The sequence below is a fragment of the Pipistrellus kuhlii genome, unplaced genomic scaffold (genome assembly GCF_014108245.1).
Source record: "Pipistrellus kuhlii isolate mPipKuh1 unplaced genomic scaffold, mPipKuh1.p scaffold_m20_p_12, whole genome shotgun sequence".
Lineage (NCBI taxonomy): Eukaryota > Metazoa > Chordata > Mammalia > Chiroptera > Vespertilionidae > Pipistrellus > Pipistrellus kuhlii.
The window spans coordinates 13,360,325-13,376,394 of NW_023425427.1; positions in this window are offsets into that span (position 1 = coordinate 13,360,325).

The window sequence follows — 16,070 nt, forward strand, 5'->3', positions numbered from 1 at the left end:
TACATGCAGTAAATTAGATACCTGCAGTAAATTCTAATGAAGGGCAGTAGAGAAATGCCTTTAGGAAGGAATGCCTACAGAGGAACTATAAAGAAGTGAATAGTTTAATTCCCACTCTACTCTGCTAATTCTATACACTTTTAAATCTCCAGCCTTCACATGCTCTTTTTCCACCACCCCCTCCCATTTTTTAGTAATTGGTTAATGGATGCTAAAAGCCTGAGGAGGAATGTAGCATACCCAATTTATTGCTGCATCTCATTTCATAGATAGCATGCTTCGATGAATATATAGGTTAAGTTTATAGATCGATATCACTTGGCTGCAATTTGATAAGTGCTTCTAATTTAATTTCTAGCTATGGCATTTACTTAGTCAAAACTTTGGCAATATACTCCAATTCAAACATAATATGCAATAAGCATACTTGGAAAAGAGTGAGGAGAAATCACAGGGTGAAGGATCAGAACTTTGACTCTTGAGTTCAGTTCAGCATAACTTTAATAAAAGCTACCCCATCACAGAGGAAAAACTATAAGACATTCTAGATGGAGGGACTCTGAGTAGAAGAGAGATAAAATCAGAAATTGTACCATCAATGTATGGAAAGCAATTAATAAGTGCTAATAGGAAATGCCTTATTAACTAAATTACATATGGATTATGTCTTGATATTGCATTATGATATGATGCTTTTAATCACTTCAAATATATATTAAAATGTGATTTCTTTTACACTATAAAAATGAATCCTAGTCAGAATATTTTAAAGGCACCTTGAACACTTTTCTTAATATACTTAAAAACTATTCTATTTAGGTGTTCACTTTAATTTCTTCAATCCTTCATGTAGAACTATTTTGTTATAATTGATCAAAATTATTTCTATCCCATTTGAACTTCTGAAAACATGATTTTCATTTTATATTTTAATGGCATTTTGTCATTATGGTAAGAGTTATTCGACCACATATGAAATTGTTTACAACAGTCAGTTTGTTTAAAACTTTGGGCTTTAGGAGAATATGGTTAAAGTAAAACGAAAAGGAAAACAAGCTTCAATTCAAGCCTAAATGCCTATCAATGAGGGAATAGAAAAGTAAAATGGACATATTCAAATTATGAAATATTATCATAAAAAGAATTAAGTGGTTCTATGTATATCAACATGAAGAGATTTCAGAAATAATGAGGAACATGAAATGAGGTAAAATGAGGGACTACAGCGTTCTTTAATCCCAGTTTCCTCATCAGTAAAATAGGGATTAATTCATTTAAGAAATGTTGAGTACCTACTAAGTACCAGGACCTGTTTTAGGCTTAATAAGGACCTAGCACTGAAAGATTAGATTAAAAACAAAACAAAACACTCTTCCTTCATGGAGATCATGTTCTAGTGGTACAAAGTAGGAAGATAGACAAAAAGCAAGTAATGAAGCTAATGAAACAAGTGATGTTTTTAAGCTATGGAGAAAAATAAAACAGGGAAGACAAAATATAGCATCAGAGGAAGAAGGCTAGGAAATTTTGACAATAAGGACTTACTAGGAGGATAATATTCCAGCAAAGATCTGAAGGAGGGCAGGACTGAGGAAGAAATCTGTGTTATGACAGACGCACAGACAAGCTTGAGGAGGCTTTCTCAAGCCTGTTCTAACATACATTCTTTCCTATTTTCCAGAGATGATATAAAAATGTCCTCTAACTTTATATCTTTTCAACCATTTCAGAGGGAATCTATTTGCTGGGGCTGAGAGGAGGAGGATTTAAATGCTAGCATTTGAGCCACTATTTAACCTGGAAATGATTTCTCTTTAAATCAATATGTATATTTTAAGGAATTGGATAGAGAAAACTTTTATTGCTATTGAGTTACACAGAAATAATTATGCCTAATATACCTGGTGCTTACGCAAGAGAGTCGATATTCAAAACTCTGATGTTGAGCATTTGAATAGGCTGAATGAAACGATTTGGCTTATTTCCTGAAGAACAATCAATATAAGTGAAAGTCTCATAAGCTTGCCTCTGAAATGATTTGTTTAACCGAATGTTACAAAAAGTGAGTTATAAAGCTAATATCAGAAGATACTCTGTGACAAATGGAAGGAAATTAATGTCTAGAAAGAACTGAGTATGAAACTCTACTTTTTCACACACCTGCTGTATTAAGCAATATAGCTCACGTCTTTGGGCCTTAGTTTCCACATTTTTTTTTAATGGAAATACATTCCTGCTTTCCATGAATTGAAGAAAAGAATACGCAAATGTTTGCTCTGCTTCTTTCCCTCTGCTAGATTCTAAGCTCCATGAGGTTAAGGAGGATGCCTGCCGCAGTAATCCCAGCACCCCAAGACCTATCCTGGTATATCATAAGTGCACATCAAATTTTTACGAACTGAATTAATGAATATGTGACAACATACGAAACAATGTCTGATACAGAAGAGACCCTCACACAATAAAAGGTTAGTTTCATGCTTTCTTTTCTTTCCTTTAGCATTCTAGGTAACTTGCTCTGACTTAACCATTTTAACTGGTCCTGTGTTCATCATATGAATCTCAAGAGATTTCTTTCCTGTTTGATAATTGACTAGTCAGGAGCATAATGTAAATCTTTAAGGCATGAACATGACCCATGCACTGAAAATGAACTCCTTTCACCAGAAGGTGATCCCTGTGTGGACATGGGGTCGCTCAGCCAGCTCTGGCATCCTAAAGTATAGGTTGTGACTCTTCAGAAGGCTTTATTGTGATGTGGAAAAGAGCATTGATCTGCTTCCCTCAGTGAGGGCCTTAGTTCAGTTGTCCTGCTCTTGAGAGATTTACACTCTGCCCTAACCAGGCATGTTCACTCAACGTATTGAGAGTACAGGAGGGATCAGCAGATGACAGTCACAGCCTCGACAGGAGTCAAGATGAAGTGTCTGGAGGCACAAACTGGAGCCACCTGCTTTCTCTCCATGGATTCCATTGCATCTCAGAGTAGAGGGAGGTCAGCTACTAAGAGTCACAGAGTTCTGAACTACCTCAAAGGAAAAAAGATTGAGGATGAATTGCAAGTATAAATGTTATAAAGAGAAGCCATGGAGTATAATGTTTGGGTACATTCGAAAGTCAGATTTGGTTCAAACTCCAAGTTCACGATCTGGTTACAGCAACTTGACAATTGCATAACCTGTCTGTGTCTCAGTGTCTTCTTTTATCATACTTTCTATGGTATGATATCTACTGATCAGGCTTTATGTGTTAGGCACTGTTAATAAGTGCCTGTATTAAATCCTTGCAATAACTCAATGAGATAGATGCTAGTAGTATTATCCTTATTTTCGGATAAGAAAACAAACACTTGGAGCAGTTACTATGCTTACCCGATTTCAATACCCAATGCATCAAGCCAGCACTCTTACTATAATATTATGAGGAGAATATAGTTGGTGTGTGAAAAGTGGTTAAAATAGTGCCTGGAATATCATCGTGCTTTGGAAGAACCATGAACAGAACTTCCTGGTCACAAATGAGAAATCATAATGTTCCATATGCAGTGGAATTAATTAATAAAACTCAGACAGCTTTGGATATTCTACTATAAGCCACGAGAAGCAATGACATTTGGATCAGATGAGAGAAAGTCAATTAACAGACCATGGCAGTGATTTGTGAAGCAACAATGGCCTGAGCTTGGTGGCTTCGAAAACAAGAAAGCAAACGCACATGAGAAGGCTACTGAGAAGGGTGACTATTCAGAGAGGCAATTAACAAAGAAGAGGACTTCAAGGTGGCTCCTTGAATTGCACTGGGTGAAGATAATGCCATTCCTTTACAAATATATGGTGGGCTTGGCCACGTGGCTCAGTGGTTGAGTGTCAACCTATGAACTAGGAGGTCATAAATGGTTTGATTCCCGGTCACATGCCTGAGTTTCGGGGTTAATCCCCAGTAAAAGGGCATGCAGGAAGTAGCCAATGAAAGATTCTCTCTCTCATCATTGAAGTTTCTATTTCTTTCCCCCTCTCCCTTCCTCTCTGAAATCCATAAAAATATATTTTTTAAAAATAAAATAGGTGGTGGGCTAAGAGTGAAAGTGGGCTTTTAGAGAAAGTAGATGCATTCCATTTCTGTCACATTAAATTTCAAAAGAAGGTAAGACATGATGGCCAGACAGAAGATGAAGAGGAAAGACATTTTGTAAATACATGAATGTAGACATGAAAAAAAAACATTAAAAAGGAACATTTCCATTAAAAAAGGGAACTCTAAAATGGAACCACCTAGAGTAAACCTCTGCTTTTAGATTTTTCTCCCAACAATGACAATTTGTTGGACTCCAACTCCTCATTATTACATTTTAATGCTTTCTTTTTTTTATATAGGAGTAGGAGAGCTTTATGGAAGATTTAAAAACTTTCACATGAGCTTCTTTTCTGAGTAAGTTGTTCTGTGAAACAACTTATTTTGGTGGATTCTTGGGGCTTGAGACTTTACCTTGAAAAAAGGAAATAAAAGTCTTTCTCTTAAAGTGCCTTTTCAACAGTAATAACTACAGGGACAAAGGGGGGAAAGCTTTCACATCCTTTTATCTGAATATTTGGTTGAACTATTCGAATTATAAGAACTTGTTTCTGGGTCCTTAAATTTGAAAAGTGCACAAAAACTTTTTGCTCTCCTCAGAAATAATGTGGATATTATCTTTGCTGGGAAAGAAAATGCAAAAGTTCAGAACATTCTTTAGGCTTTTCAATTGATGTCAAATCAACGAGATGCCTTCATATGTCAGGAGGCTCATTTGCTGCACTTTGTGCCTGCCAAAGTCCAACATGCTAAAATCCCCACTCAGTTGTTCATCTCCATGGGATGCTTTATGCCAGTAGGCATTAACTCTTTTTTTTTTATTATTGATTATGGTCTCACATAATTGTCCTTATTCCCCCATTCCCATCCCAAACCCCTCCCTAGATATGCCCCCCACCATCCTGGATCCTATGGAAAGCAGAACATGAAGTAAAAATTAAGGAGCTAACACCTAATTTGGAAGGTATAAACCCAAGACACTAACTATTGTATAACAAAAACAGAAAGGACATGAGGGAAAATGTTATACCTGGTGATGCAATGCATACAATAGCTACAGCTTCACAAGCAAAAATAGAGCACATCACTCAGAAGGATGTTTGCTCAGTACCTCTCCAGATGAGCCACACCTGGGAGCAGTGCACAGGGGAGAAAAAAGTTACATATATTTCCCCATCTGTCTAGATTCTCTCCATAATGGGTGTACTGGCCCCTGACAGCTAATCAAAGATCCAGACCCCACATTGGGCAGTGATGCTCATCCATCTCTGAAAGTAAAGGGATGACCTGATGCAGGTGGTGAGACAACCAAGAAGGGAAGAATTGAGGGGTGAGGGACCCTGAGAAGCTATTGTGACTGGAATGCAGAAAGCATGGAGAAAGAAAGAGGAAGTATGGGGGCAGAAGCCGCAGAGATTAATTTGTGAAGGCCTTTATGTTCACCTTTAGAGAGCTTGTATTTTATTCTGTGGGTCAAGGATTCTTCACAAAAGTGAAGCCAGATATAGTAAAACACGGTTCACTGAGCATCTACGTAAAAGGAGATCTGCATTTTCTACTGATTGTTTCAATATTTGGCCAAGGTTACAGAAATTCTTTTCTGGCTATTCCAAGCTGAGATGTGGAGACAATCAACTGAAATGCTATAATTGATACAGAGAGCAGACATATTGACAGTGAGGAGGCAATGGCAGATGCTCTTGTCTCTTTTATTTAACTGCAAATAGGAATTAAATGATAATTTTCTCAACCATTAGAGGGCCAGGTACCTGGAGTCGGTCTAGAAATGTGGAAGTTGGCTGATATGACTGTTGATACTCTCTGGTCAACTGTCTTCTTTTCACATCTGGTTTACAAAGCAATCACCCTGAGGATACAACCACATTTAGTGCGATTTGAAACACAACCAAGAATAATATCTGGTGTTTTCTGGAAGAATGATTTTTTTCACTATATAGAAATAGTTGTTGTCTAACAATAACCAATATTCTAAACAGCTTTTCATAATCTATAATCTCACTTAATCATCACAACTTAGTGAGAAAGGAATTATTATCCCTTTGTACAGATGTCAAAATTCAAAACCCAAAAATATTACTATACCCAATGCCTACAGATAATGGTGCTGCTGAAATTTGAATCTTGGACCACAACCCATTTGTCTCCATCCAAGACCCACACATTTTCTGGTCTACCTTAGTGCCTCACAGAGTTGTTTTGTGAGAGGATAAAGCTTTTTTTTCTTCTCTTAGGGACAGAAAGCCTTAAAAGTTGAAAATGTATCCAAATATCCATAATTTTCCTATGGCAATTTTCTGAAAATCTTTCTTGAACAGACTGATCTCAAATGACACTAAATCTTAAGGAAATTACTTCCATAATTGAAGTTGTTCTTCCCATTATAGGATTTTGTTCACACCCTTAAAACCTATTGAGTTCACATAATTTTAGTATTTCAGAGCTCATCTCAGTGAGTTCAAAGATTCTTAAAAATCATGCATCATCCTTCATGGTCAATAGACCTGAATTGAAATCTGTACTTCTTTGTTATCACATAATTTAACTTACCAGAACCTCATTTTACTTGGGATCTAAACTGGGCTTTTTGGTAGCTCTCTTATAGGATATCTAGTTTAATAGATATTAACACAAAGGTAGATATAGGCAACAGTTGTCCCTGAGAGTTGCAAGAGCATTGAGTATCAATAATCCCAGTGGTGCACACACCTCCAACTAATCATGACCTGAAGTTTAAACTTTCCACTGCCAATCCCCTTTTTCTCTGAGGGTCACAATGATAAGCTCTGCCTTCAGAAATAAAGATGCTGTAAAATTGAGAAGTGACTAGAGCATTTGCCTTTGATCGGTACAATGAAAGAAGGGAGTGACAGGTTGTCTATAGCACTCTCTTTTGCAGTTGATGACAAACAGGATGGGACAAAAGAAAAATGTATGGTCCCTTAGAGTCCCTTAGGTCTCTGGCCCTGCCTGTTGACCATGGGATTCGCCTTTGTGTCTCCCCTTCCTTCCAGTTTTTGATTCTGCTGTTTCTGACATTAGCCAGCATGACCCACCCCACTCTCCAACCTGTATTCCTAGCTTTCATGTGGTAACTTGATTCTGGTTCCTTCTCTTTCTCAACTCATTTGTACAGAAATCTTGCAAGATTTCTTTACAAATGGTACTAAGCTAATACATGTCTTACCCCTTCCTCAGCCTCCACTAAAGCAAACAATGAATATACAAATTAAACTGCAGAAATATTTTTTATATTTGAATTTGCAGCTATGTAACAATATCTTTAAGATATGCCTTTTATATAAAATAAAAGCCTGATATATATATATATATATATATATATATATATATATATATATATATATAAAATCTTAAGTGACCCTTACAACCAGTCTACTGATTGACCAGTCAACTAGTTGCTATGATGTGCACTGAAAACCAGGGGGCAGATGCTCAACACAGGAGCTGCCCCGTGATGGTCAGTGTGTTCCCACAGCCAATCTCCCACAACCAACATCCCCAATTGGCCTGATTGCCAGCTAAGTAGTGGGACCCCACGCTATGCACAAATTCGTGGGGTATAGTATATATATAAAACCCTAATATGCAAATAGGCCAAATGGCAGAACAATCTATTGCTATGATGTGTGCCAACCACCTGGGGGCACATGCATGGAACACAGCAAGCATTGCCAGCAGGTGGCAGAGTGCGGAACATGGTGGGTGTCTGCTGCAACGGGATGGTGGAGCTCCAGACCAAGGCGGGGCACCGGTTGCTGTCATTGGTGTGAGTCTCTGGTGGTTACTGAAAATTCTTTGCTCCCCTGGGCCACAGTCCCACTGCTGTCGCTCACACCCACTGCAGCACCCAACACTGGCCCCAATAGCTTGGCACCATCAGTGGGTGCAAGAGGCAGTTCCCAGCCCCAATTGCCCCTCAGGGCTTCTCCACTTCCCCCTGCTCCTGAGGGCAATCAGGGCAGGCAGCAACTGCTGCTCACATCCACTGACAGCACTGGCCATGCTCTCACCCACTGTTGGTGCCAGCCCCAATAGGTCCACACATCAGTTGGCACGAGCAGGGCCAGCACCATCAGTTTGTGGGAGTGGCAGTGGTGGGAGCAGGGCTACTCACAGGGAGGAGATTGGCAGCTGTGAAGGGAGGGGCTGGGCGGTTCCGTGAAGGATAGGCTGAGACCTGCCCTTGTGTACACCGCAGTCTCACAGCCCAGTTCCTTTCAAGGTGCACACATTTTTGCACTGGCCCCTAGTAAAATATAAAATAAAATGTTGGGTTATGAGATTATGAGAGATTTTTACTTTGTTTTGCTCTTATTTGCTTTCAAAATGTTAAACAATTAACCTGCATCACTTATATATAAATGTCATATATAATTATCTAAATTTTAACAAGTAACAGAGACTGTACTTCATTTTTATTTTGTCTACTTTAGATCATAAATAGCAATACCAAGTATCCCAAAACATGCCTCAAGGCTAATAAATAAAAAGTGGCATATAATTTCCATAAGAAAAAAGAATAATGCATATTTTAATGACCTTGTGGTTACGGCAAAATGTAGATATTTAAAATATTATATAATGAGTTTTATACTAAAATTTGAAATATGCCAGTATGATGCCACAAAATGCTTAAAAAACATGACTATTAAGCTGGTTTTAATTTTCTGTTTAATCATAAAGAATACACAGATTAAATTCAGATTTCTTTTTAGCATTTTATAGCATCATGTTTCTTTTCAGAATTATTATAGTATCCCCTGAAGCATTCTTCATCACCTCTCTGGCGAAGAGAATTTAATATCTCTGTTTAATTTCTCAACTTTCTCTTTTCCAAGGAACATTGCGACCTAAGAGTGTGTGTAAGAAATTAACCCAATTATGGTGTTCCAGTCTTAGAACATGACACAATATGGAAGGTGAAGAAAAGAGAAGAGAATTAGAAAATTTTATTGAAGAGCTTACGAAATTACTAAAGTATTAATTTTTAAAAACTCCTCCAGTACCATCTATGACAGCTGCACCATGATTTATAAATTCATGTGTCTCAGATTTTCTTAATATTCACATCTGCTTATTTATCTAAATTCTTGGAATAGACATTTTTAGAGACTGCTTTCAATCATACTTTTAAAGAAGGCTCAAATATACAGTCTACAAAACTTATCTCCAAATTTCTTTTTTCTTTTTTGTACAAACTGAGCACCTATCATGTTCCTGAATACTGCAAGAAGCCAGATGTGGAAACAAAATAAGAGACAGACCTTGCCCTAAAAGAGCTCATAGTCTTTAAATCAGGCATCTTCAAACTACGGCCCGCGGGCCACATGCGACCCGCAGAGGAGTCTGATCCGGACCGCCAGGTTTTTTGGGCAGTGAGCGCAGCCGAGGTGTTACAGTAGGAATTAGTAGTTCATATAGTCCGGCTCTCCAGCTCTCTGAGGGACTGTGATCTGGCCCCCACTTTAAAAAGTTTGAGGACCCCTGCAAATAGAGGTGAACTTACAAATAAAGAATTTTAAGTTCTGTAACAACAATTTTTACAATTTCCCTAACAGCACAGAGTGGGGGGGGGGAGGACAATTTTTGGTAAAGTGGTAAAGACAGTGGACAGGGGAGAGCTTGGGTGTAAGGGGATTAGTTAAGACATTACTGCAGTTTTCCCCCAAAAAGAGAATGAGGTCTTCAGATATATCTTGTTCAAAAGATAAGGTCAAGAAGAGATAACTCTGGTGGAATAGAAAACTGAGGGACTGCTAAAGTTACCTAGATTATTCCATGTACAACCAAGTTTGGAAAACTCTTCATTTTTCTATTCCTGAAAAAGAGGGAAGGTAATATTGAAATTACAATTGAGGGATCAATAAGAGTTTAGAATACAGAAAAGTAGAAAAGGGTAGACAACCAAGATGGCAGCATAGGGCAGACACCCGAATGCAGCCTACCACAACAAGTTTGAATTTAGAACTGAAAAACGGGGGAAACATCACCCTGAAGCGCCGGACGGCTGGCTGAAGGGAGGCTCTACCATCTGGGAAGGAGAGAGAAGGCACGCTGAACCTCAGGAACTGTGAAGGTACGCAAAACTGTGCACGCAAAAAACCTGCAGAGTTCGCTGCCTGCTGGCTTGCAGAGCGTGGAGAGGGCAGGCCGAGTTTGCTACCGGCTTACTCCCTGCTCGAGGAGAGGGCGGACAGCTAATGCGCGGCTGGCTTTCTTGTTCGGGAGGAAAACAAAACCACCCTATTGTGCTGACAGAGGCCAGTTTGTCAGGCAGTGGGCAGAGATTTCTCGGAGGTGTGTGAAGCCAGCGGCCATTACTGCGGGACTCAGAAACCAGGCCCTCGTAGGGAGGGGCTGAATAAAGCTTGTCTGCACCACCTGAGACTACGCCCCATCCAAGCAGAGCATAGAGGCCCTTCCAGTGGCTAGCTTCCTCGTTCGCTGCCAATAGGACTCTCCTAGGGAGGGGCAGACAGGAATCTAAAGCTTGTCTGCACCTATACCAAAGAGGTGCGCGTGCCTACAACCAATTGTGCATTGTGCAGGATTCAACAAAGCTTGTCTGTGCCACCCCGAGACTCCACCCATCCAAGCAGAATACAGAAACCCTCCTAGCTGAGACACTTCTGATCCTCATAGCCAATTGGCTTGGAGATCAACGCTTCCCAGTTATACCAACAACAAGCAAGGCTTAACAACAAGACTGCCCACCCATCCCACAAAGGGCTACACCAAGACTGTCCACCTCAGGTAACTGGGAGGCTGACTCACTGAACCATATAGGACACCTTAGCACACAAAGCCACCCTACCAACTCAGGGAAGCTGTGAAAATGCCAAGACAAGGAATTAGATCACAAACAAAAGAAATGGAGGAAAAGAAGAGACTGGATATAGAGTTCAAAACCACACTTATAAGGTTTTTTAAGAATTTCCTAGAAAAGGTCGATAAGACCTATGAGGAGATGAAAAGGGATCAACAAGAACTAATAAGGGATCAACAAGAACTAATAAGGGATCAAAAAGAACTAATAAGGGATCAACAAGAAATAAAAAATACATTGTCTGAATTTAAAAATATTATACAGAGTCATAAAATATTATACAGAGTCCTGAAAAGGGTATTCCAAGTAGAATAAGGAGCATGAGCAGAGGTATACACTGTTAATACAAAGGATATGCAATCAAAAAAATAGGCAACAGACCTAAACAGATACTTTTCAAAAGTGGATATAAGGAAGGCCGAGAGACATATGAAAACATGCTCAAAGTCACGAATCATCTGAGAGATGCAAGTCAAAACAACAATGCAGTACCATCTCACACCTGTCAGAATGGCAATCATCAACAAATCAATGGCAAGTGCTGGTGAGGATGCAGAGAAAAAGGAACCCTCATGCTCTACTAGTAGGAATGCAGACTGATGCAGCCACTGTGGAGAACAGTATGGAGTTTCCTCAAAAAACTAAAAATGGAACTCGCATTTGACCTAGTATAATCTCACTTCTAGGAATATATCCCAAGAAGTCAGAAACACCAATCAGAAAAGATATATGCATCCCTATTTTCATAGTAGCACAATTTACAATAGCTAAGATTTGGAAACAGCCTAAGTGCCCATCAGCAGATGAGTGGATTAAAAAACAGTGGTACATCTACACAATGGAATACTATACTGCTGTAAAAGAGAGAGAGGGAGAGAGAGAGAGAGAGAGGGAGAGAGAGAGAGAGAGAGAGAGAGAGAGAGAGAGAGAGAGAGAGAGAGAGAGAGAGAGAGAGAGAGAGAGAGAGAGAGAGAGAGAGAGAGAGAGAGTTAGAGAAACTCTTCCTATTTGCAATAGCATGGATGGACCTGGAGAGCATTGTATTAAGGGAAATAAGCCAGGCATTGAAAAATAAATATCACATAATCTCACTCATATATGGGATATAATAAATACCATAAACTGATGAAGAAAAATAGATACAGAGACAGGAAAACATCAAACAGACCGACAAACTTCAAAGGGAAGGTGGGGGTTAGGAGGTGGGGTAAAAGATCAACCAAAGGACTTATATGGATGCATATATGCATAACCAATGGATACAGGCACCAGGAGGGTTAGGGCGTGTACTTGGGGGTATGAGTGGCCGGGAGAGAGGTCAATAGAGGGCCAAGGAGACATATGTAATACCTTAAACAATAAAGAATTTTTAAAAAACACAAACCATAACAGAAAATTTCAAAGGGGAAATGCTTGAGCTTAGGCAGGAAGAAAAAGTAAAAATTTGAAAGGCAAATACGGTAGTTGTGAGAGGATTTTAGAAACAGAGAGAGCAGCATTTGAGAACATGGGATTTTTAGACAGAGCCTGGTGTTTAAGGTATCATGGGAAGTAGAGTGAACAATAAAGCTAAAATGTATGCGATAGCAAGATTTATGTCCACCAGGGAGCCACTGAAGAGTTTTTGGCAAGGGGGAGACCCAGGAAATGTAAATGTTAGAAAGACCCACTGTTTGTTGGTAAAAGAATTTAGTTTAAGTCATTTAAGCTAAGAACCACATAGAATGCTTTCAAAAAATGTGTAAAAGTCAGAAAGGAATCATATTAGATGGAAGTAAATGAGAGACACTCTGTGGAGAGCAAACAATGGCTATGCTGTGTGCAAAGCACAATTCTGAGCTGTCTAATTTGAAAAGGGACATATCGGGCTGTTTTGAAGTTGAGACCAGCCTGTAAGCCCCACTCTCCCTGGTTGAAGGCTGGTGGTTGCCATGGTTACGGTTGCATGAGTAGGCTTATTTATAGCTGTATACTATCTTTAGTAAATTCCACAACAGATGAAAAAATTCAACTGTGAAGCCATCTAAGTATATTGAATGCACTTGGGAAGAGCAATAGAATTAAATATATACCAGAAAATCTCAAAAACACTATCGAGAGCTTCATTTAAAAATAACTGCTTTGTGAATAGTGTTCTGAGTAAGTTATAAAAATAAACCCAGGATTTTGCATGCCTTCTGCTAGCTTCACCTTTATAATTTATAAGCACAAGTTCCAGGTTTTGGAAATAACCGAATAAATTTAAAAAATATTTTAATAGCTATCATATATAAAACACCTACAGATGTTATAAATCTTACAATAACAACACAAGGTAGGTGCTATTTCTGCCTCCATTTTGCACGTTAGAAAACTGAGGTAAAACAAGGTTAAGAGTTTTCCAAAGCCACATAACTGGTAAGACCAGAGCTAGGCAAGAGCCTGGCTGGTTTGCGTCCAGTGCTCTTAAGCACTATGACTTCTTTCAATATGTACAACAAAATGATCTGAAGACTAGAACACTCTGGAAGACCAAATATCCATATTTATTTCAATTAAAGTAAATGCAGATCTAAAATGATTATTTGACAATGGAGAACACTTAGATGCCATGCTGCAAAACAATGTATACTCAAACCTAAAATCTCAAATAAAACTAACTAGAACAATGCAATTCAGGGAAAATTGTGAGCACACACACACAAATTTTTGGAATACATCCATTTATACATCACCAAGTAAAATAGTGGGCTTATTGAAAAGGAATAGTGGGCTTATTGAAAAGGAATTAGTGATTGAGTGTTTTGGTTTTTTTTGTGTGTGTTTTTCATTTATTTGGAACATCAATGAGGCAAGTTTTTGATCCCTAGTTAACAGATGGAAAAGTGAAGACTCACTGGATAAAAACTTCCTCAAACACATATCCCTAGAAGGCGGAAGAACTGGACCTGCAAATAAAATCCTTCTAAAGTCTGAGGACTTTCCCCTTTTATCTTTCTGTGTTATTTTGACTTAAAGGGACCAAAATTTGGTGCTTCTAATAAAAGCTCTCCCCAAGACCAAGAAAGCTATCTTTGACCAACTATAGCTTATTGTAGGAGGCAGAATTTGCCTGGACAAGTTCTAATCCAATGCAAAAATCACTCACTTTTTGAACAAACATGTATGATATTACCATGAATTGTGTTGAGATTATGTGACTTGGATGGAAATAAATATACATCTTGCTGCAGATGTCCCTCATTGAGAGAGGCTTTGAATAAAAGTAATATGGTAAAGCTTTGGAATTCATACTGTGGTTAGTGATCATATAATCTAAGAATCCGATAATATTTATTTATTCAAATAAATATTTACTAAGTTTACCATATGCTAGATGACTAAAGTGAAAGTACCAAGAAGCCAAGCACATGTCCAAAATCACACAGCAAAACTGGAGTTAAAAGCAAGGGTTGATAATTGGATCTTTGACCTCTGAACTTTTCTTAAGAGTGGAAAACAGCCCTAGCCAGTGTGGCTCAGTGAATAGATTGTTGGCCTGCGGACCGAAGGATCCCAGGTACGATTCTGGTCAAAGGCATGTACCTTGGTTGCAGGCTCCACTCTGGCCAAGTCCCTAGTCAGGGCTCATGCAGGAGGCAACCAATTGATGTGTTTCTCTCACATCGATGTTTCTCTCCATCTTTCCCTCTCTGTTCCACTCTCTGTAAAAATCAATAGAAACATATCCTCAGGTGAGGATAAAGGGGAAAAAAAGAAGAAGAGTGGAAAACACTGTGAAGTCTCCTGCCATTTCTAATACTGTGTGGTGTGACATAACTGATACATGCTATCCTTTCTCCTGAATTGGGGAAGGTGCTGGGAAAAAAGAAAAAAAAAAGGTAAAATCACATCTGTCATAAAGATGCTGGAGCCATTACATCAACAATAGATTAATGTCAAGAATGTCACGGCTGCCTGGCTGGCTTGACTCAGTGTTGCCCTATGTTCCAAGAGGTCATGGTTTAATTCCCAGTCAGGGCATGTGCCTGGGTTGTAGGATCCATCCCCAGTGGGGGGCATGCAGGAGGCAGCCCAATGAATGATTCTTTCTCAACATTGATGTTTCTATCTCTCCCTCTCCTGTGCTCTCTGAAATAATAAAAAATGATAATAAAGATAAAAGAATATCACAGCTGAGAAACTCTAATCTAGTCTAACTTTTTAATAAGGGCTATAGAATATATTTATAAAAATTATATATGATATTTGTACCAGGTCTCACTAATGTCACTGATGAACTCTGGCTAGAGTTTGTCTTAACACAACACACATGCACACATCCATGCTAATAGAAGGCTGTCTTGTAGTTGAAGATAAGAAACTCTGACAATACGGTTTTCACGTTCATGACCAGCATAATTTTGCTAAAACTACTAAGCAATTTTTCTAAGTGATTAATGTGCAGCAAAGTGTTCTGACTGCTTGCAGAAACTTTTTTAGCCATTGACACAACGTGACAATACTTCAAATTGCACTTGAGCCCTCCATCTGTGTAGCACAATTTCTACCCCTGCTCTGAAACTCATAAAACTTATTCTCACATTAGTCCTAGAGTTGGAGTCACATGAATTATCCAACCTCCAAAATGTTGGGCTGAAAAAATGAGGTAAACACCTGGAGATCCTTATTCATAACTACACAGGCATCTCTTGGGCTGGAGCTTTATTCCTTATCAATGCCAAGATGACTCTGGCTTAATTGTGCAGTTTCTTGATCTTTGGCTGACAGCATATTGTCAATCTGCTTGATTATAGCAAAAACTCATAATTATTTTCAGCTGCACACAAATGCAAGGATGATTCTATAGACTAGAGGTACGTGTCTTTTGTTCCTTTGATCAACAGCTTTGGTTTGTACCATCAATGTGCCCTCAATACCCAGCATCTCAAAGAAGATTGGGCACATTCAGTAGAATATATATTGTTAGATTATTTGACAGGCATGACAGCTGTTAAATTTTCTTTTCTTACCAGGTAATTAAATTGGAACCACTCAGTTATTACCAAATGGGCCCATATTGAGCTTTGGATTTCAAGGGCCAGAGCTAGGACAGAGGAAAAGCCAGAGTATGAATCTAAGCCAACATACAAGCATAAAGGACTTGCTGAGTTCT